The 24,509-nt window shown below is 35.8% G+C and overlaps 1 protein-coding gene across 4 annotated transcripts in view; it reads left to right on the top strand.

The window, feature by feature from the left end:
• The first annotated feature begins 407 nt into the window (after positions 1 to 407).
• Positions 408 to 24,509, top strand: part of LOC131429947 (uncharacterized) — a 68,790-nt gene continuing 44,688 nt past the window's right edge. The window contains exons 1-2 of one of the 4 annotated variants that reach the window (XM_058594487.1): positions 415 to 551; positions 727 to 781. The gene's annotated coding sequence lies outside the window, so the exon portion shown is untranslated. Of the gene's footprint in view, positions 782 to 10,137; positions 10,604 to 24,509 lie in introns of those variants that run through there. The other 3 variants (XM_058594489.1, XM_058594485.1, XM_058594486.1) reach the window with 3 other exon arrangements.

Below are 24,509 nucleotides of genomic sequence, written 5' to 3'. Positions count from 1 at the left end.
TTCAGAAGTTTTCTATTCACTTTTTGATTCTGATGTAACATAACTAACAATTCGTTATCAATTTACGTAATCAACTCGAATCGATAACGTTGAGCAACGAAATATCAACAAAACATAAAATGTCCCAATATAGTTTCTAGTGAAGTTTGAAATGCGATCATGCGCAGATTTCAGCATATTCCAGCTGAATCATGCGTAGTGCCGGCATCCATCTGTCATGTAGGAAAAATTCCACCCATCGCTCCCTTCCTCGGACCGATCATCACAAGGAATATTGTGCCCTTTTGGGTTCAAAGTGACAGTGTAACTTGTAGCTGTGTACGTGCGCGAGGACTCGGCATATATTTAGGTTGACCCTACATTCCAGCGTTCAAACGTTCTCGCAAATCAAAGGTACACTTCCTCTCATTCGGTGTCTCATCCTTGGATAAAAACGTTGTGGTTCCGACAGCAAACCGTTTACTCTACACGATTTTGGTATCCCTTTCACTTGAACAGAACTTTGGCAGTGACTTTGAACTCGAAGGATTTGTTGTGTCGGTAAAACGAAGGTACTGAAATTGTGCAATTGCTGGTGGTTTTATTTGTACTAACAGGTGCTAGCGTTGTTGAACTAGTTGGATAGCAATTTAAGTATTTTACAGCAGTCCGAACGAATTTTAAAGTTTTGAATCGAAAGTGACTCAACAGTTTCTTGGAATATATGTGGATTTTTTCATCCTCCAGAGACTCCTAAATCACATTCAGCAGATATTTCACCGGGTAAACCCAACATTCATCAGTAAGTGAACAGTTTTTCATTTGACTTTTAATGTGACCTTGGGATGTCAAATTGGTGTACCACATTGGCGACTCCACTATAGCTGGAGAATTAGACACAGAAAAAAAATCCCCTTGTTAGTTTGAAATTGTTCATGCCGGGAACGTTCCAAATTGCACAAAAACTCAAACCATTTGGAAAACGAAAACGATTGGAGCCAAATTCTAAATTACTGTAGAGTTCACGTAGCTTGACTAGTCCCGTAGATTCCGTTCGCTAGTAGAAGCTTTGGTTGAGAAAATATGGAGAAGCAAGTGTAAGTCGTTTCAACTGTTCTAATGTTTACATTTTTCCTTTTGTTACGTAATATATTGGCGGTAAATTTAAGCATGACAAAATTCTATTAAAAAATTCTAAAATATATTTCAAGTAGTAAAAAAATCCTTGTCAGATACCCAGTATAGAAGAAAAGTAGTGCATGTGTTGCTTAATATGTTGATATGATTCGTTTTAATAGAGTTACTGACACATAAGATAATTACATAAATGCTAATATTGTTGATCGAACCAATCACACACTTTTGCCCCTAGTGAAGCGCCAATCAATTTTGCTTACATTTGTTTGTTCATGTCAACCTAATCCGATCTGGGGGCTAATCTTGTAATCTTAACTGTTTGAGTTGGGTTTGAGTTTCGTGTAATTATTCCTTCTTTAGCAGAGAATGGTTACGAGGGTCACGGTGCTGTCCGTGAGGGCTCTTTTATGGATTATGTATCTATGTTTCAATATGACTTAAAGGTGCAGCCAACTTCCAAAAGGAACAATTGACGTAAGTTTAAATACCGTTTCTTTTCACAGGTATATTATTAAGCACACTAATGTTTGAATTGTAATAATAGGAAGAATAAGGCGAAATAATGTGAATATGATTCGAATTTCGTTATTTTGCCGAGAATTTCATCTAAGATGTTTTATACGAATAGAATAAAAGGAGCAGAAAGTTTATTAACCAAATTTACATTGATTAATGCACATTGAGCGACATATTATCAAAATTCAGAAAAAATTCAATGAACCCCGTGTCTTTTTCTTCTTCCTTCTGGTCGGCGTCATCTCACTTAAGATGGCACCGATTGATGACACTGGGTTATGCAATATTGTCAGGTATTTTCGTTTATAGTCCAATGGACTTTCTTTTCGCTGGACTACCAGCAAAAATCTCACTGTGTTGCAACATTGAGTTGCCAAAATACGTACCCTACTAACACGATACAACCTAAGACAAGACCTGACAACTGGCTTCTTATTCTTCCTTACGAATCATTCTTCTCGTAATTTTCGCCCTGTGGAATAAATACCAACGTATCGGCTACAGTGTAGCCATATTTGCAGATTTTTGAATAACTCTATGCTAAGAAAAAATTATTTATTAAATTTAAATTTTTAGACTCGGATTTTGATTTGAAATAAACATGAAAAATGTTTTGGTGAATGCATTTTTTTATTATATGTTATGCTTAAAAACAATTATTTGAGCTTTGATGACAAAACACGAAAGATCTCATGTTGGACGCAAAATCGAATTCATTGTTGACGTATTACCGGATCTTTTGGAAACCGGAAAAAGTCAAGTTTGGATAGAAATGCTTAGTAAGACCACAGTGTGCAACAGTTCATTCTTCTCGTAAAACTAAACACACTTTAGAGTTTACACTAATTTAACAAATCTTTTTTGGTTACACTTCAATTTACTAAAGAGAAAAACGGTTTGATACTGATTTTAATTACACAGTGCTGCCACTATAAACATTTATTAGATTGAAAATAAGTGAAACATTCTCTGAAAATTTTCAATTTCATTGGTGAGCTTAAATTATACATCTTAATAAACTTGTTTTCTGATTTTCTTTATACTTGGCATCATTGCTCGCGTACCCTGCAAAAGTTTTTTCTTTTCACAATGTGCGGGAAGCAACATCAAAATCAGCCAATCAGAAACTGGTCCATTTTGGAACAAAAGCAGCCCCCCAGTTGTCAGGTCTTGTCTTAGGATACAACGTGCTCACTCATTGAAAGTATCAGCGGAAGCGAACCGAGTGTTTGAAAAGAGCTCATTTGCACGCAACAGGAAGATTTCCCTCCAGACGACGGGCTTTGTCTGACAAAATTTTCTGTCGACAATCTGTCAGAATTCCGGCAAAAGTCTGGCAACAATGCGATAACTGTTCCTGTTAGAGAATTTCGCTTAGCGGTTTTTACCGGTTCTGTTTCTGCCGGATTCTTGCTTTACAATACTGGTAAAATCGTTTTGAATCGGTTCTATTACCTTAGTGCCATCGGTTTTGTTTTTTCCATAAGAAATATATATATGAAGGACAATAATATAGCTTTCTCACTACCAAATATGATACGTATATGACGGATATCGAATGAAGTAGAAAGGAAGAACGAATTACCAAGACACGCCCGAGCATGACGCAATTTCGCTTTGACAATCTTGATGGAGCCAAGCTTCTGCCGGTTGCCAGAATACCTCACAAATTGAAGATTGTTCATGAAAGTAACCGTCAGAAATTTAGCATAAGTTGAGCAGCTGTCAAAGCTGGCATTGGCAAAATTGTCATTTCGTCAGAAATCAAGAGTTGTCATTTATGGTAATTCTTCTGTTTCGCTTCGTCTTCGAAAAGAATCTGAAATCAAGTAAAAATCAAACGAACCAGCCTTCATCATTTTACTTGTAAAGTAAATTCGATTCGAGGATTTCCAAATTGTATCCGACTCAATATATACCGAAATGGTTGTTTATCTCTTGTGAAGAGAAAAATAGGGAAATTATGCTCTCCGCAAGGCAAAAAATGGTAAGCCGAATTGGAAACCTCGCAGTAAAAACAATTTTGCAGCCGAGTCCGCATAGTCTTAGTTCCCTCTCAGCAGGCCGTTCAATTTTGTTGGTTTTGAGCGCTTGTTGAACGATATATTGCACGAAATATTCGTTCAATTTGCTGGTACGGTTTGTTGTTGTTTTTTCTCTTGCAAAAATAGTGTGAAAATGAAGTGTTACCTTTACATAGAAAGAAAATTTGTTGTTATTCTACGTAAAGTAGAAGTATTGTGCAGGTATGTATTGTTAGTTTAAACAAATAAGTGGAGAAAACTTCAGAAATTCTGCAGTAAAACTAGTCCAACGGGGCTCCAACTCCTCATGTTAAAAATGGCTCAACAATGGACCTCTGTCTTCCGGGTTTGTTGAACGAAAAAAATGGCATTCGGTTCAACGGTCTGTTTCAAAATCGGCAAACGAAGGTCCCGTGTTGGCCTCCCGTTGAACGATTGATTGGACTTTCATTGGACCAATGATCCAACGTATTGGACCAATGAAGGACCACCGTTGAACGTTTTTTTCTAAGTGGGTTGCCTCATGAAATATTTGGTCAGTGTGTGCAGATTTTTTCATTTTTAGAAACACAATTCGAAACTTGCAAATAAGTTGTACCAGATTTATCTGCTTGAAATGAACGCAAAACTTGCCGACATGAGAATATTATCATAAAAGTTCCAGAGCGACAGCATTACATATGCAATGAAAACAAAAAACAATGAAGTAATTTGTATCCGGTTTTTATCTCGCGAAAAAAATGAACAGACCTGACATCACTTTTTAAAGATATTGAAAGAAAAGTTAAGTTCATCATAGTTACTCTCCTAGTTATATAAAACCGCTTGAGCAACTTGTTTTTGCAACTAAAGCACACCTACAGTGCGTAGGTAAATACGATTCGAGGATAGAACTGTGAATTTTGGTTTCTCGTGCAATTCTGAAGCATGAAAAACAGAGCAGGCATGAATATTTGATTTTTTTCAACGCAAAATACTAAAAAATTATGAAAGTGAAGGACATCGGAAATACATTTTCGATTGAAAACGGTTCAAGTAATCGAAATACACAGATGCATCGGTTTAGCGATCTAAATAAAATTTTAGGTTTGGGTACAAGTCAAAAACACTTAGGCTATTCGCTATGCTGTTTTCTTTCATATGAGCTGATCTATTTTAGATTTACGACTAAAATACGTCAATCGCAGCACTGAGATCTAGTTCTATTTTTCGAGTACAAATTTGAAACACTAAAATATTTCTCATGAGAGTGTGTAACGTAATCTGACAGACAAAAAGACAAAGAATCGAATTACATTTCAGAAATCAGAAATAGTTAATATAAGTGCCACTTGAGCCAATTAGTTCTGATCCACTGTCATCCACGAATTCTTCTAGTAGATCGTGACAACAATTCATACCGTTTTAGAAAACATTTATTTTGTTTGTTTGTTTGTTTCTGATCAGTGATTCGACATAACACCATTACATTTACAGAAAATATCGAGCGTTGTGAATAGCCTTAAACAAGAGATGGTCGGGTTTAAGATATTTGTACCCAAAACCCAACCCAAACCCGAACTCAACGGGTTTTGGTCGGGTTCGAGCTCAAAAAAATTTGTTTATTGGGCTCGGGTCGAGTACGGATGGCGATTTTTTCATGTTGAACGGGTACAGATCGGGTTCGGGTAAAAAAATTTGGTCGGGTTTCGGGTATTCGAACCCATTTTTTCGGGTACGGGTAAAAATTTTTATTTTTTATCGGGTTCGGGTTTGGAAGAACAAATTTTCAGGTTCGAGTCGGGTACGGATAAAAGTACAGGTCGGATTTAAGAATTTGCCTATCTTAAACCCGCAAAACCGTGGTTTTCTATAATGGGTAAAATTTTCGGATATGTTTTGAAGTTAAGGTAAAAATTTGACAATCAAGTTCTAAAGTCGAGTAATTTTGTGAATGTTCCTATAGTACCATAGAATTTGTTGGTTTTATCAAAAAGTTTCAAAAATCATTGTTTGAAGTTATTTCAAAATCGGTGATTACAACTTTCGGTCGCAATTCTAGAAAAACAATCAAATTTATTGAATTTTTTTCGTGTTTTGCTATCTGGTTTCAAAAGTTGTTGTTATAAACTTTTTAAATCGTATTTTAACCAAAATGCCGACTCCAGTAAGGGTACTTTCTGACTCTTGCCCTTACTACCGTTCTCACCTCCACTTTCACATTCACTTCACTTACATGTCACTTTACTTGATTTTACCTATTACCAGTATCACACATAGTAGCAGCCCTTACACGAGATAATATTATTGTCAATACAAGGAGTATTGACAATACTTTTGATCGTGTAATGGAAACTTCATTGGATTGACGAAAATATTGTCAAAAAATCAAAACTGCTCATCAATCCGACAATACTTTCTCTCCAGAGAAGAAACTATCAAATCCCTCTCAGCAGGCCGTTCAATTTTGTTGATTTTTGAGCGCTTGTTGAACGATATATTGCACGAAATATTCGTTCAATTTGCTGGAACGGTTTGTTGTTGTTTTTTCTCTTGCAAAAATAGTGTGAAAATTAAATGTTACCTTTCCATAGAACGAAAATTTGTTGTTATTCTACGTGAAGTAGAAGTATTGTGCAGGTATGTATTGTTAGTTTAAACAAATAAGTGGAAAAAACTTCAGAAATTCTGCAGTAAAACTAGTCCAACGGGGCTCCAACTCCTCATGTCAAAAATGGCTCAACAATGGACCTCTGTCTGCCGGGTTTGTTGAACGAAAAAAATGGCATTCGGTTCAACGGTCTGTTTCAAAATCGGCAAACGAAGGTCCCGTGTTGGCCTCCCGTTTAACGATTGATTGGACTTTCATTGGACCAATGATCCAACGTATTGGACCAATGAAGGACCACCGTTGAACGTTTTTTTCTAAGTGAGATATGTGCAATGAACTCTCCTCTCAATGTTTCAATGTTCAGTTGCAACATTTGAAGCTTCAAACGCTTGATTTGTTCGAAAAATGCGGACTCAAGTTACCAAGTCAATTGGATTGACGGTATTGACAATACTTTGGATTGACAATAATATTGTCACGTGTAAGGGCTGCTAGTGAAGTGATCGCTGTGGTGGAAAAAACTAATTTTTTCAACAAAATTTTGGTGGCGTGATGTTCATAATGATACCGGTAATAAGGGCCTCTATGTGCGAGGTTGGGAATCGAACCAAGGCGGGCTGTGTGAAAGGCATCGACTTACCCCTCATACTATACCCGTCCCCCTTTTAATTACGCTGATGACAGTTGATTGACCCCGCTGTATGATTTTGCCAATTTTGCGTGCGAGTAGTCCGATATTTGCATTCAATATTTCTATCCTGTTTTCCCATTCAAAAATACTTGAACGGGATTTTCAAATTAAGTTGTACTCATAAGATTTTTGCAATCAGCAATCAGTTTATATATGACTCTGGAATTTTGAAAAAGCTTTCCTAGATTAAAATGTTTGATGGGCGATTAACCGACAGAACTTATAAATTCTAAAGTGTATTCTAAAGGTGACGTGATTCTACAAACGATACAATTCATAGGTACTTAAAGTGCCAAAATGTAATATTCCATTCGTACAGAATTCTACAGGATTCTAGTGTAATGTTCTTTGACTCAGTCTATAAACTGCTTTGTGATCTAATGGTTCTCGGTACAAGTCGCGCTGTTCCTATCGATCTTTTGTTTTTCATTTTATTTGATTTCAAGCCATGTAATTTTCGAATCACATAATTTTACATTTTCTTGAATGTAAATTTAAGTGAAGTACGACGTTTCATTGCTGTGCATCTTATAAGACGAAAAATAACAAGAATTTTTAAACTGTGTAGTTTTAAAATCAGTTCAGATGATCAATGTGAGTTTTACACTAACGTCTTTTGACCACTACTTCCGGTGCTTCCAAAATCAAAAACCATCAATCAGAATAATCGTAGTGAGTTTGTTTTACAATCAAAAAGTTCTGCAAGTTAGAAGGATGTAGTTGTTCAGTTTCAATGAATTAGCTTCCTTTTGAGTTATCGCTTATAAAAACACATTCTTTATCTTGGTATTTTCCACACATTGCCAAAATCAGTTTTGAAAAATTGAAAACACATTTTCCTCATTTTTCGCATATTTTACTCTGTAATATATATATATATATATATATATATATATATATATATATATATATATATATATATATATATATATATATATATATATATATATATATATATATATATATATATATATATATATATATATATATATATATATATATATATATATATATATATATATATATATATATATATATATATATATATATATATTTAACTGCTCTATGGCTGTATGCAAAAAAACTTGTAAGTAGTTTTCAGTGCCAGGATCGAACAAAACCTTCAAGTAAAAAATCCAATATGATGATTTCTTAGCGTAAAAGTCTTTGAAACACACTTTCGGCATCAAATTCAATATATCATGTCAATTGGCAAATTGTCGCAAAGCTGATTTATAGGTAGCGACACCTGCCAATGAAAAATTGAACCAAGAAAAGGAGGATTCTTTCGGAAATTTTCATATCGGCAGTAGTGATTTGCAACATTTTTATCGTTCATTCAAGAGGACAAATAGATATCAGCAATAAAAGTACACTCGGAGTAGAAGAAATTCGATTTCAAAGTGATTACTACTACTTTTTTTAGTGTAAACTACGATTAAACATGGAAAATCTTCAGAAATGTGTGAAATTGGGTAAGGTTAGGTTTTTTCGGATCAACATTTTTTTAAACAGAAACCAGTGTAATGTTGATTTTTCTAGTACTAGAATGTATAGCGATCGAGTACTATTTATATCGGATAGTTTATTTGTTATTTCAAGGCATTTGAAAAATGGTATCAAACAGAGTTTAATTATCTATTCTGAATAAACGGTAGATTTCGCACAATGAACTATGATCAACATTACCACCTCAGAGTAAAATCTTTTTCTTCAACTTTAACTATGATCCTTCAAATGAATTTACCCGTTTGCATAAGGTATTGTTGAAAAGGTGGAGTAATTAGAAATTTTCCTACCGATTTGACAGCTCTTGCTGAAAGTATTATCTCTAAACAATCAGCGCCTCTACATTTAAGTTTTGTGACAATATGCCAATTGTATGGATGCGCAGTGCTGCTATCTTGGCACGCTCGAATTTGACATTTCTCTCCCCTACTTCTATGTACGAGATTCGATGAGGACTCGCCTGAGGGTGCGTCGTTGGTGCCATGCTCACGTTGTTGCCAATGATTTGTTCAGGAAAAGTGAGAGCAGGATATCTTGTTAATATGATGTCTTTGCTTTTAGTCTCCTTGACAACGGAACGTGATTAAACAGAGTTTCAAATAACTTGGAGTTTCGTTTGAGAGTGAAATGATAAAATTTTTATTTTGAATTCACTCAAATGAATGAATTTTACAATTGTGAGAAAGTAAATGTGTTCACATTGATTAGTTTTAGTGATATTTAGGGGTCAAAATCCAAAACAATAGCGCATGGTTATATGTTTTTCAAAACATCGTTGGACATACTGTCAAAAATAAAAACTGAAATGGTATTACAAATGCTAAAACACAACATGATTGCTCGTAGTAACTATTGCGTTTGTTTGCATACCAAGGTATTAACAATATTTAAAACCACAAATGTGCATTTTCGAGCATTTTTCATAGAAAATTTACAATCGTTTAATGTTTTGTGAAGTATGCTTATACCGGAGAGTAGTAGCCAATGCGTGTTGAAATAATCGCTGGTAAAGAGGGTGAAATAAAATTACAAGATGTTCAGGTGTGTTATATTTTTGCACAAATTTTGCGTTTGAGATGATGTTTTGTTGAAAACTCTGTTCTAAACGATGGATGAGCATGTTGCTTAATTGCTGTAGAAATTTGACGAGGCTCGTGTATACAAAGTTGTGTTTTAATTAGTGTGATTGTAAAGAAAGTATGCGGAAGCTAGGCGCCATTTTATAGATCGCTTGTACAATGTCCTTAAAAGTTTGTCTCTTCTACTGTCAATCATTCCTAGAATGTGGAATCAATGTTAAGCCACGCAAAACATCTCTTTGACATTCAAAAACCACGTGCAAGTATTTTTCCGTGCTCGAACAACAGCTTGCGGAACTCAAAGCAAACCTCGAAAACCGCTTGTGTAGTGGTACTTTCCACTGCACAGTAACCGGCCGGCACACGCGATTTTGTTGTGCTTCAACTTCGATATATACATACGTAAAAGTTTTAACCCATTCACTCACAACGACGATGTCATTTTCTGCCTACAATATACTAAAACCTCGTGACAGCCAGTTTCAAGTATATGCTGTCGTCGATCTAGTACTCGAGAACTACTGACTGTATCGAAAAAAAACCGATTAAGTCAACCGGTTGGCTTCATTCAGTCTCTAATCGAACGCTGAATTAGATTGTTTTTTATTACATTCATGTTAGTGAGACAATTGTGATTATTTTCAATAAGTGCAATCGGAAATTGATTTTTCTTTCTACAATTTAGCGATTATCAATAATTGCATGAAAATCTGAGTTGGTTCAGTGAAATCTGAAATACTGGTTCTTTTAGGCGAAAAACAAACATCCAAATCGCTGGTTCATGTGGCGACCTTATCGAGAACAAGAGCAACGTTGAGAGTGACACGTAGGATACTGGGTGATATAAAATTGGTGCGATACAAAAACGTTGAAGAATTTCATATTGCAATCGAGTGCTGTTGGGCTGGTCTTGTTTAGCCTTTGGATAGAGAGACAGCTCAAAGAAAAAGCTGGTACTGTTGCGGAAATCGAATGCTGATTACATAAACGTTATTTAATTTATTCAACAAACAGCAAAGCTTGCAAGCAGACGACAGTCAGCTGTGCCGAGTGGAGACAACGATTGACACCCAGCCAAGTAAGTTCAAGCGTCGTCGTGTTGATGGTTTATTCAGTATCCGTTAGCAAAGGTGCCAATCTCCGTTAACATATTGCACTCTTCATCAGTTCTGATGAAAAAAGCTACAATCGATCTCAGATTTAGCTGCACGTATTCACTCGTAGGACGGCGCCACTCTGAACATGCGTGTTCTGGATATGTTTATGTATTCTTCATAACGCTAGTGTATAATAAAATCTTCAAGTCGCCATATTTATCTGGGCTCTTTCTCTCTTCGTATAGTTTTACTTTTCAATTCGAGTGAGATTTGCTTTCTCCTTGAAACGTATAGGCTCAAATGAAATGATTTTATAATTGCCTTATTAGCGGCCCTTACACGATCATTAAAAGTGTCATTACTAAGTAATGACACTTCTACTCAAACGCTCGTCATTACTGCATTACTGTACATCATTACTTTTTAGCATTGCACGTTCATTTTTAATGATGAGTATTTGTAACTACTCCAGCATAACTTAACAATTAAAGAATATTAGAAAATAAATTTTATTTGCCATTGAAACGTTAAGGTTAATGAAACATTAATCATTTAAATTTACACTTTGTCATTTCCAGAATTTTTTTCTCATGTATAGTTCTGATAAGAATGTTTACTTCATGGTTGTCAAATTTTCTCATCTAATACAACTGACGATATTCAGCACTTCCACAAAAAAAATAATAAGAAATAATTTTGGTAATGATGGAAAATCCGGAATTCTATCATTACTCGTGTCATTACTGAACTCACAGACGTTACACGATCATTAAAAGTGTCATTACTTTTTAGTAATGACACTTTTAATGATCGTGTAAGGGCCGCTATTAAGTTTAGCAAGACTTCAAGATTTTCCAATGCTTATTTCAACAAATTTTCCACAGACAAGGATGTTCTCAAACGTAGGTTTATTCTTGCGAAATATTGTGTTGGATTTAGACATTCAAATTAGAATCAATATCAAACAACATTGAAACTGTTATAAATACGCTTTAGCAATACGACGGCGAGTCCAGTCCCTTTGAAAAGATTTTCAGATTATTTTGCGACTTCATATGGGCTATGACAATTAAACCAACTCGCACCTTCTCATTCTGCTACCAAGGTGATTGCACCAAGTCTACGTAGTTCCATTGATCCAATGTATCAGATGGGAACTTTCCAAATAGCAACCTGCAACTAGTTCTGACTAAGTTCAAGCTATGTTGTAACAAGAGCACGAAGATGTTTTCTTTATGTTACACTGGTTTAAACAAGATGACAGCAATATTACTTCATAACATAGTTAGTTATCAGATAGTTATTTAGGTTTCTAATCACCACATCTTTTTGTCGTACTGGACTAATTATCATTTATAAGTTTTCGTTACTTAATTCTAACATATCTTTAATCACAGCTATGCCTTTAGCCACTAGTTGAAAACAAATTTATTTGCCGTTGCGAAACCATTAGAAACATGTAAGATTATGTGCAAATCGTTACTGTTAATTTATATTGCAGTAACATAGGTATTACAAGATTGTAACATACAATTTCTGCACAGCTCAGATAGCTATCGGTTGGTTATCGCAACGTAATGATAACGAAAACTGAATATGGCGAACACACTATGGAGTCACAAGAAGTGTATGAAACATGAATAAAACAAGAATATTGTTTTTTTCCCGAACTACTTTTTAACAAAAATAAATCTTGAAAATAGTAAACGGCAGTTATTTTTGCTTATTTAAACCGATTTCCAACATGTTATTAGTCACTAGTAGAAACTGCACTTTTTGAGTCACGCGAATGGTGGTCACTCAAATTTCTTGCGAATGTTGCAAACTAGTCACAAATAAGCTAGCGTAACAAAAATTGTTACTTGGGTTGTCAAGCTTTCGACGAATAAATAAATATAGTTACTCAATGAGCACATCTAGTATGTTCCCTACGAATCTACCTTCGTTTTTCCACATAGTCATTGCTCGCTTCTAAGCATACTGTACGCACAGATAGGCAAATGACTATTAAAAAAGAATAATACCAGCACAAGCATTGCATTTTTGATCGCCATTTTAGAGCTAATTTTGATACAAAATACACCTCATTTTGCGGAATGCGCTGTTCCTAATCATTAATATGAAGAAAAGTTCAACTGGGTCCATCCAATTTTTCAAATACATAAGGCGGAATATATTGTTGAATTTACGGGTGATTTGAACGGTTAAAAATATTTTTACATTAAAAATAAAAACCTAGTTGATTTTGACGGCTTTCTTTGGTTTCGAAAACTTGGCCCTGATATACGATCAGAATAGGTCTATCAAATTTGACAGATTCGACACAGTAGCAGCTTCGCTGGCTTAGATCCATTCCATAACGGCACAGTGGTGCCAATCATGTCAAAACACGCGTGGTAGAGTAACAGAGGTATTGTGGCCCACTTTAGGATTAATTTTATGTTGGCCCACTTTGTAAAAATATCCACCAAATGTTGTGATATCTTTGAAAAACTCTTCCGCGATAGGTAATTTATTAGTGATTAGCTTCGAATTGATGCAACATGGGTTTCTTAACATCGGTTAAATCCATAAAGTTTGTTAGGTGGGCCAAAATTTATGAAGTGGTCAAAATACCTCTGTTACCCTATACTGTAATTAAATTCTTCAAAAACATTTTAGTTTGTAAACTCAAAAATATGCAACCTTTGAAAAAATGTGTATTTGGTAATTAAAATTTAATTGTACAACAAAAGAAAATTCTAAAAATTCATTGAAAAAAGTAATGATGGAAAAACTTGATTGTGGGGGTCTCTAATAAACAATTCATCATATCTCGACACCAATGCATTTTAAAGTATACATGTCTTCGAAATGTTTTCTTGCTTTAACATAATCTACAACTTATCTACAGGCACACACTTAAATTTGATTGCTGAATCTCGGCAAAAAATGCCGAGATTTGCACAGCCGAGAGATCGGTAATCATCTCGGAAAAATAATAATTACTGAGAATCTCGGCAATACCAAATTTGTGAACTGTCAACTATTGCCGAATTTCTCAGCAGCAATTTTACTGTTAGCTTGGCAAAAGCGATTATGATTGAATAATGAATTGCCGAGTCATCAGTAATCGAAAGTAGAAAGGATTTTTCTTTATTATTGTATGAAATAAATATCACAAAACCTAAGGTTGGGGAAAGGGGATGTTTTACTAATGTCAATTTTAATGCAATATACAAAAAAGCAAAGCAAACCTCAAAAGAAAACATCACGGTTAAAAACAATTATTTCCAGTGCTCCTCAATGCATTTACCTGAAAATAAGAAGGCTTTTGTAAATTTATATGAAAAGCAGAGTTTTTTATTTCACTTATCTTTTCAAGAAACATAAGAATCTCTTACCTTCATCCAATATATACTCTGATTTCGCTCCACCAGCAATGGCTACGTGGTGTTTTGCACATTCGACAAGAGACATTAAATGACAAGTGTTTCACCGAGTTTCAGTAAAAGCTAACACACTGTTCGAAATCTCGGCAAACGGATTTGCTGATTTCGGTATATTTGTTGTTTACTGACAAGCTCAGCTCAATAATTTTCCAAACTTCGACAAAAGAATGCGCTTTACCGAGATATCAGATATCAGATTAACGAATTTCGGAAAAAAGCATATGGATTACTGAACAATCAGTAAAATGTCGTGTTGCCGACCTAATTCGGTATTTCATTATGCCGAGCTCAAGAATCTGTTTTAAGTGTGCATGAACTCGCTATCTCTTATTTTACGATTTGACAACTTCGATCACATTGAAAGAAACAAAATATTTCAAACAGAAATTCTTCGAAAGACATAAATGCTTCAAAATCAACTTCTGACGCACAAATAAGAAAATCCGCGTTTCGACCTGATTGAACCACTGTGCACTGGTTTAGTGTAATGGCGCGATGCCAGATCCAGCCAAAAAATGTCATCTTCGTGAGAAAAAATTTTGAAAAAATCGATTTTAAAAATTTGAAATCGATTACAAAAAGAAACACCATTTTTATTTGAGTGAAACTTGTTCCAAAATATGTAGTTATATTCCCTACCGAAAGTCCTTATATCGCAAAATTAGAATATTAAAGAAAAAAATGTATTCTTACACAAAAAAAAACCTTTTTTTGCAAAAAACTGTTTATTTTTTAAATCACTGGTGCAACACTTTTTTGTAGAATAAAATTAAAAAATTTGTTTTGTATGGACAATGGAATTTTCCGTTGAAAAAGTCACCAATGCTTGCTAGATCTACGATTGATGTTTGGCGCGCAACGAGTTGCATAAGTGTTTGACCTTCGAAGAAAAGAACACTAGATCGTTGAAAAAATCGTTTGGCGCGCAGCGAGTAGTTTTGTGTGGAGATTCCACATGCATACATGCATTCCGAGCCACGTGCTTAATTGGGTATCAACATTATTGTTTGCCAAATTATTTAAGGGCTGATGCCAGTAGGTCGCGTAAAACCACGTGGCTCGCTGTGCGTATTACATTTCTCTCCATGCTCTCTCGCAAATGTGCAAAATGACTCTCGATGTGGCCGGGTGGCCAAGAAAGTTTTGATATTTTCGATTACAAGTTTGACTACATCACATAAAATCCAAGAAAACTGCCGCTTGTTTGGCAGCCTTTTTGAGCCGATTTTATTTCTCTCTCATGTTTCGTTACATTACCAGGGAACTAATATGGCACCGACATAGAAATCGACTTACCTCCACAAAAATAACTTACACTTCATTTTCATCGCGATAACTACTTTTGAAGGCGAGATATTTAATGAACAAGTTGAAAGTTGCCGTTTTCAGCTATGCAATTCTTCCTTTAGAAAAAAGACTTTCCCGACCGCTAAAGTCAAACAATCATTCTGAAATTTTCACAGAATAATCTAAACTAATTTTCTAAGAGATTGTCAGTTGGAATTTTTATATTCGTCACCGTTTCTGAGAAAATCAAATTTGAAGCGTGAAAATAGCCCTTTAAAACGCCCTAAAACACACTGGTCTCAGCTCTTAATGATGGAACGCATATGAGTGTTCTAGCTATATCGTAAACAGGATCAAAAGTTCTGATATTGTTTCCAGAAGATGCATTGTGTGTAATGTAATCAGTTAGATGATTAATGTTGGCCATCGTAGTCGTGAGTTGAACAAATCACATTATAGAACGATTTTGTACGAATAAATTAAAGGATTCTGCTGTTTAAATAATGAGATCAAACAAAGAGGTTTGCCTTGCATTTAGCATGCTGAAGTTCAATTCTGGTGGATTGATAAGCTGAATACTCGTACAATCACTCCTCATGTTCACTCCACTATAACAGAAGAATTGCACATTATTTTCATATAAAACTTTCTGATATAGATTCTCAGTACCGAACTTCAACATTCGTTAATTGTAGGTCGTGTAGGTACTAAACAAAATGATGTGGTGTCGACTAATGAGACGACTATTAACGCAACTATTAAACGAATGCAGTGTTCATGTTAAATTTAAAGGACACAATATTTAAATGAATGTTAACTTAAACTTTTGAATGTCCAAGAATCACTAATTTTATCTTTCGATTTTTGATGTGAAACACATCTTTATTTTCTATATAGGGGTGTAAATCAGAAATTCAAGAAAACCTACACGTAGAAATGTGGTCAGGTTTTAAACACTTACAGCTCAGTCTGTTTTGTATCAATTATTAATATTATTTCATCATTTGATAGGAAATATTTCTACGTATTGATTTGAATGTTCATAGCCATGTATTTTTAATTGTATATCATTGAAATGATGATTAATAGCTAGCAGTATCCTATTTTGTCTGCAAAAAATCTCCAGCATACCGGATTTCTCTGCCATAGTCGATGGTTTTGAAGGAGTAAGCGATGTATCAAAGAGAGAGCATCGCTCTGATTGGTCAATCGATGCAAAAGCGAAGCTGTTGGATGCACGCGAATCTATAAATAGAAGCGAAATTAAAGCTAACGTTTCAGTCCTATTCCTAGCATGCTAGAGGTAGGTTGTTGCTAGACAGCAAGACAAAAACGTGCCATAAAACGATTTGAAGTTGAAGCTTCAAATGCCAGTTGTTAGCGTAAAGCCGTGTCGCTCGCTGTGCGTATTACATTTCTCTTCATGCTCTCTCGTAAATGTGTAAAATGACTCTCGATGTGGCCGGGTGGCCAAGAAAGTTTTGATATTTTCGGTTACAAGTTTGACTACATCACATAAAATCCAATAAAGCTACCGCTTGTTTGGCAGCCTTGATGAGCCGATTTTATTTCTCTCTCATGTTTCGTTACGTTACCAGGGAACTAAAATGGCGCCGACATAGAAACCGACTTACCTCCACAAAAATAACTTTCACTTAATTTTCATCGCGACAACATACATGTTTTTATGCACTAATCGCATCTAAACTAAATTATCTAGACATTGTCAGGATAGATTTTTGATCCATGCTTTTGAAAGCGAGATTTTCAATGAACAAGTTGAAAGTTCAGTTTTTGCAATGACTGAGCGGAAATATATATCTGAGAAGCCAAGTGAAAGAAAAACTAACAGAAAAGATGAATTTTTGGAAAAAGATACGCTCAGAGACAGGACTCGAACCTGCGTTCTTATGCATTCCGTGTATACGCGCTACCATTTCGCCACTCTGATCTTGTTTTAGCCACTCCAAAACTCGAAACAGACATAGTAGCAACGTACATCGAACATGGTCTACATCCTGGCCGTCACCCGACCGACACCTTACATCCAAACATCTTCTCTGTCCATCAAACACTAGTCCTCTCGCTTTATACCTATTTCTCCGATCAAGCATTGAGTAGGAGAGTGTATTTATAATCGCTTGTCACCTTCTTAATGGTACCAGTCGCTGGCTGGATATCGTCAGCGACAGACAGGTTGGTTGTATTGATTGTCTGCCCTTTCCTACCAGAAGCAGATTGTTACGGAAAATCAAACCGCAATTGTTTTTAACGATTTATTAATTTTTTTTTAGTTTGACGTAAAGCCGCCATGACTAAGTTCAGTTTTTGCAATGACTGAGCGGAAATATATATTGGAGAAGCCAAGTGAAAGAAAAACTAACTGCTACTATGTCTGTTTCGAGTTTTGGAGTGGCTAAAACAAGATCAGAGTGGCGAAATGATAGCGCGTATGCACGGAATGCATAAGAACGCAGGTTCGAGTCCTGTCTCTGAGCGTATCTTTTTCCAAAAATTCATCTTTTCTCTTAGTTTTTCTTTCACTTGGCTTCTCAAATATATATTTCCGCTCAGTCATTGCAAAAACTGAACTTAGTCATGGCGGCTTTACGTCAAACTAAAAAAAAATTAATAAGTTGAAAGTTGCCGTTTTCAGCTATGCAACTCTTCCTTCAGAAAAAAGACTTTCTTGACCGCTAAAGTCAAACAATCATTCTAAAATTTTCACAGAATAATCTAAACTAAATTTTTATTCGTCACCGTTTCTGAGACAATCAGATTTCAAACGTGAAAATAGCCCTTTAAAACGCCCTAAAACACACTGGTCTCAGCCCATAATTGGTATGCTCTGATCTTGTGTCGCGCAAGCTCGGAATTCCATGTTATGTCGTTTTCCCATAAGAAATTGACTACTACCTCTGGAAAAATTTTGAGTGCATAAGATTAATTTCTAATTTATATTAGATGAACTCGATTGATAATGAGAAATAGTTTATCGCTTCAACCGAAATCGCAGAATGGTAGAGAAACTTAACGCTAAAAAACTGCTTGCATAAAAAACTTAAACCCAAGCTTGGCGAAGAGAAGCTTGATTATCGAAATCGCAAGTATGTACAGATATAATTGCATATATTTGGGATAATGGTGTAATTTCGTCGGTCATAAAACAAATGCAAATCAAGACAAATGATGTTCGGTGTTGATTCGGATTGATTGAACTTTTTGATTGTAGATCATTAGAAATTTTGGTTGCCTTGTTCCACATCAACGGCTCGAACAACCCCATGGGGCTGATCCTTGTAGTTTTTTATCAATATCAAACTAACGCGAGATTGTGAGAGGAGAAAGAATATGAAGAATGTAGAGCCATAGTACTCAAGGAAGAGTAAGGATTTAAAGATAAAGTGAGGAAAATTTCGACTTAACACTCAAACTCAAAAGATGATATGGCGATCGGTGAATTCGCCTAATTTTTGCGTAACAAAAGCTTTTAACATATTCACAATATTTTTTTATGAATTCATCGCAGCCAAATAATCAATAAAATAATGGAAAGATACATTAACAGCAAAAGACCTTTGACAATTCTACTAGGCGAAAACATAAATTAAAAAAAATTCGGGTGAAATTCCTGATATTTCGTTTTTGTGGTAAAACGAGTGTGTGTCAAATTCCGTTGATTGTAGATTAAGTAATCAGAAAAATAATGGAGAGAAACGTTAACCACTTAGTCGTTTAACAATTCTGCTGTCCCAAAACATAAATTCTTACAAATAATGTTTGGGCGAGACGAAATTCGACGGGTCAGCTAATTTTATGATAAAATATGAAATATGGAAATGAAACTGTAACAACTAGAATAATTTTTAGGTATTTTCAAAACTGAGTTCTCAAATTCTCAAAAGCAAAAAAAATTCACATGGTGATTTGTTTCCCGTTTTCGTTAGAAAAATATATTTAAAGTACTCAGATTTTTTGTTGAATTTTGTCAACTTTCTTGAAATGATTGTGATGGAAATTGTTCGAAAATGGTGTCGACAGGCCCGTACCCAGGATTTCGTTTCGGGAGGGGCCCAAAGATAAAAAAAAAATGTTACTGAAGACTGCTTATGTAGCTAATTCTCGGTGTGCCTTTTACGGGTCATTTTAACAGACACTTTAAACTTTTCCACTGGAACTGTTATTGTATTACATTATGGTCTGAGACCTTCTAAATAATTATATATCTGTTTTTGATTTCGGGAGGGGCCCGGGCCCCTTAGGCCCCCCCTCTGGGTACGTGACTGGGTGTCGATGAGCAAGTTGCTCTCAAAATATATATACTGAAAATAAAAGTTGAATGCTTTTACAAGAATAAAAACAAAAAATTCTCTTTAAATTCGGTTGCTATAATTTTGTTGTTTTGTTGAACACTTTATATCAACACGCTTAGAGGTTTTAAGAAATAGATGAAGAAGTTAGACTTACATATAATGTTGTTACCCGGAACGTTCATGTAACGACGGTCAGCTTATCTGTGTTCTAAAATGATCATTTTCAGATTCTGTAACCGTTTGTATACGTGTATTCGAGCACGAATCGATCTTTTTTTCAAAACACTAATTATTCAACAAATTGATTGACCGGGGACATCTTCTGGTAGGAAGAAGCTATGATTTGGCTTATTATTTCTAGGCTACTGACCTTATCAGTAGAACTGAAAGCGAAACAAAAACATTCCGTGGGAACCTAGTCAGACGGCTTTCAGTAAGCGTTAGGAATCTCCTCGTGTGATTGACGTACGTTCCCGCATGATTAATGCAGCTACTACCGGAACGGTGATAATAATTATCACCTCTACCGAGTTCGGATGAAGCAACCGCACTAGAGAAGATCAAAGTACACACTCGACTGATACTCCCGGGTAGTGATATTACATTTCATCAGCCAAACCAAAGGCAGAGAAATTGAACTGACTCACGCCGATCACGTGATTTGCTTTACCATGATAAAATGTTGCAACCCAGAACGGAAAAAGTTATAAGAAATGACTGCACAAAGAGAGCAACGGAATGATTGACAGAGTGATAAGTCGCTAGGAAATGCAGATCTGCGCAGAAGCATCGAACCTTACGGGGCTCCACGATTCAATGGCGTGATATTAAAATAAATTGGGTTGCTAATCGCGCGACAAAGCACCGAAACAGCTGTTCAGTTGCACGGGAGAGACTCGTGACTCGCCGAGTGTGTGCTAAGCCCACTCGTGTGAGAAAAAAAAACGGTTGTAGGTAGATAAGATAAAACCTATGAAACAGCATGGTCCTTAAAAAGTTTGACGATATTTTTGAGATGCATTTTGCTACTCATGTTCTATCAATTGAAAGTCACAATCATAATGTTTTTCCAACGAATGGGTTCAAACAATAGGACCAATAATTATTCAAGCTCTTGCTAATTCATTTTACGCACTACTGACATGTATACCAACAGATAAGCATTCGATCGTAAATATGCCGAGTAAGTATCGCAATCTGCGTAATGAGTTTCACCAAATGATATAAATATTTCAAGTTCGAACCCCTGCAGTCATGCGATAGCAGCTAAACAGAACGTGATTCTCCGGGCAAAACAAAACCACGATTCACTCGATGTTTTCGTGCGGTTGGATTTCGCTACACATCGCTGTGTGGGAGTTCACCTTCGAGTACTTATCGGACCAGACGAACATAAACGTGGAAATTTTCGAGAGTAAACATACAGCTTTTAAAGTTCGAGAACGGGTTTACTCTAACAAAATGTTGATAAAAATCACACACGTTAACGAGAGTGATGTACAGTGGAATTGCGACAGCTTTAATATGTTTATCTATCTGCACGGAGAACCCATCAATCACAAAGTCGCAATATTGCTATTCAGTTGTTTTTCAAAGCAGGGCGAATATAACATTGACAGCAAATCGAGAAAAACAGGAAAACAATGTTTCGACTTTGGTTTCAATTCCTATTTAAAAATTATCGTATAATCTATGATCATTTATTTTAAATCGATGCTTCGCGCATTTTTCTTGAAATTCACTGGTTTCCGCGACTAAGACAAATCTCCGGGAAATTTTATCGTCTCATTTACTATTTCCAGTAGTAAAAAGTTTGGAAACCATCTAAAAAAACGAAAATAAGTAGTTTCGCCCTTCATTCCTAGCAATTGAAGTTTCGCCCTGTTTGTTGTCGTGAAACACAAAGGGCGAAACTTACATAAACAAATGGACAAATGACAGTTTTATAGTTCCTTATCTTACTAAGATTGAGATTATTGTAGAATCCAAATTTTTAGGCAAAATTGTGGGATTTTGAAGCATTTGTTTACTTTTTAAAGAAAACTCAATTTGTTTTCTTTTGTAAGATTCGCCCTTCTTTAAAAAATATCAGGTGTACAACTTTGCTTCCGCCGTTTTCCGATAGGTGGATGTACCGGCTGAGGCTGGTTAAAATACATAGCTGATAATGCCTTTAAAGTGAGTGTGTACAGTGCCTAACGAATTGCCATCGCCGTTTCAGTGACAGTTGTTCTTGTTTTCGTATTATTCACGCTCGAAAATATCTGTTTATGTGCCCAATTCTCGCCATTTGCGGGAAGATTTACTTTTCTGTTACAATTCGAAAAAAATGCAACTGAAGCGCATCGAATGCTTTCAGAAACTTACGGTGATGCTGCTCTGAGTAAAAGAACGTGTCGTGAGTGGTTTCAACGTTTTAAAAATGGTGATTTGGTGTCGAAGACAAACAATTTAGTACGAGCTCTTAAAACCGGGTGAAACCATCACAGGAGATCGCTACCGAACGCAACTGATGCGCCTTAGTCGCGCGCTAAAAGAAAAGCGGCCACAGTATCAAGAGCGACATGGCAAAGTCATCCTCCAACACGACAATGCTCGGCCTCACGTCGCAAAAGTGGTCAAAAAGTACCTGGAAACGCTAAAATGGGAAGTCTTGCCCCACCCGCCGTATTCCCCAGATGTCGCCCCTTCTGACTTCCACCTATTCCGTTCGATGGCACACGGCCTGGCAGATCAACATTTTCAATCCTTCGAAGAGTTGGAAAAATGGATTGCTTCATGGATAGCGTCAAAAACGGACTCCTTTTTTCGAGCCGGGATCCGAAAATTTTCGGAAAGATGGGAGAAAGTTGTCGCTAGCGACGGACAATACTTTGAATAATACATCTGTGAGCACTTTTTCGCAATAATGCTTTAAATTTTGGAAAAACTACAAGGATCAGCCCCATGGGGTTGTTCGAGTCGTTGATGTGGAACAAGGCAACCAAAATTTCTAATGATCTACAATCAAAAAGTTCAATCAATCCGAACCAACACCGAACATCATTTGTCTTGATTTGCATTTGTTTTATGACCGACGAAATTACACCATTATCCCAAATATGTGCAATTATATCTTTGTACATACTTGCGATTTCGATAATTAAGCTTCTCTTCGCCAAGCTTGTGTTCAAATTTTTTATGCAAGCAGTTTTTTAGCGTTAAGTTTCTCTACCATTCTGCGATTTCGGTTGAAGCGATAAACTATTTCTCTTTATCAATCGAGTTCATCTAATATAAATTAGAAACTAATCTTAAGCACTCAAAATTTATCCAGAGGTAGTTGTCAATTTCTCATGGGGAAACGACATAACATGGAATTCCGAGCTTGCGCGACACAAGATCAGAGTATACCAATTAAGGGCTGAGGCCAGTGTGTTTTAGGGCGTTTTCACGCTTCAAATATGATTTTCTCAGAAACGGCGACGAATATCAAAAAACCCAACAGACAATCTCTTAGAAATTTAGTTTAGATTATTCTGTGAAAATTTCAGAATAATTGTTTGACTTTAGCGGTCGGGAAAGTCTTTTTTCTGAAGGAAGAGTTGCATAGCTGAAAACGGCAACTTTCAACTTGTTCATTGAATATCTCGCCTTCAAAAGCATGGATCAAAAATCTATCCTGACAATGTCTCGATAATTTAGTTTAGATGCGATTAGTGCATAAAAACATATATGTTGTCGCGATAAAAATTAAGTGAATGTTATTTTTGTTATGGTAAGTACGTTTCTATGGCGGCACCATTTCTGCCTGGCAACGTAACGAAACATGAGAGAGAAATAAAATCGGCTCATCAAGGCTGCCAAACAAGCGGTAGCTTTATTGGATTTTATGTGATGTAATCAAACTTGTAACCGAAAATATCAAAACTTTCTTGGCCACCCGGCCACATCGAGAGTCATTTTACACATTTACGAGAGAGCATGAAGAGAAATGTAATACGCACAGCGAGCGACACGGTTTTACGCTAACAACTGGCATCAGCCCTTAAAGCTTCAAATCGTTTTATGGCACATTTTTGTCTTGCTGTCTAGCAACAACCTACCTATAGCATGCTAGGAATAGGACTTTAGCTTTAATTTCGCTTCTATTTATAGATTCGCGTGCTTCCAACAGCTTCGCTTTTGCATCGATTGACCAATCAGAGCGATGCTCTCTCTTTGATACATCGCTTACTCCTTCAAAACCGTCGACTATGGCAGGGGAATTTGGTATGCTTGAGATTTTTTGCAGACAAAATAGGACACTGCTAGTTATTAATCAACATTTCAATGATATATAATTCAAAATCCATGGTTATGAACATTCAAATCAATACGTAGAAATATTTCCTATCAAATGATGAAATAATATTAATAATTGATACAAAACAGACTGAGCTGTAAGTGTTTAAAACCTGACCACATTTCTACGTGAAGTTTTTCTTGAGTTTCTGATTTGCACCTCTATATAGAAAATAAAGATGTGTTCCACATAAAAAAATGGCGGTAGCAAAGTTCTTGATGTTTCTCACCTTAACTGTTTCAACAGAAAGCTATTGACTCAATTTCTGTTGAGTTGTAAAAGTTGCTATTCTCAGCTAATGTCAACTTTTGTTTAAATCCTATCCAATAGATAACACCAGATCTGGGCGTTTCATGCATTTCTAAGACAATTGGCATAAAAAAAATATATTCTTCCATTTTGCGATTTTTTTCTCCGCGGATTTCCGAAGTTACGCGGTGTCAAATTCTATAAGTCCCAAAGTTGATGTCTACAAAAAAAATGTTTTTTTTTTAGATTACACTAAATCTGGACGTTTCATGCATTTCTTGTT

The sequence above is a fragment of the Malaya genurostris genome, chromosome 2 (genome assembly GCF_030247185.1).
Source record: "Malaya genurostris strain Urasoe2022 chromosome 2, Malgen_1.1, whole genome shotgun sequence".
In the NCBI taxonomy this organism is placed as follows: Eukaryota; Metazoa; Arthropoda; class Insecta; order Diptera; family Culicidae; genus Malaya; species Malaya genurostris.
This window is presented reverse-complemented; position numbering and strand designations above follow the sequence as displayed.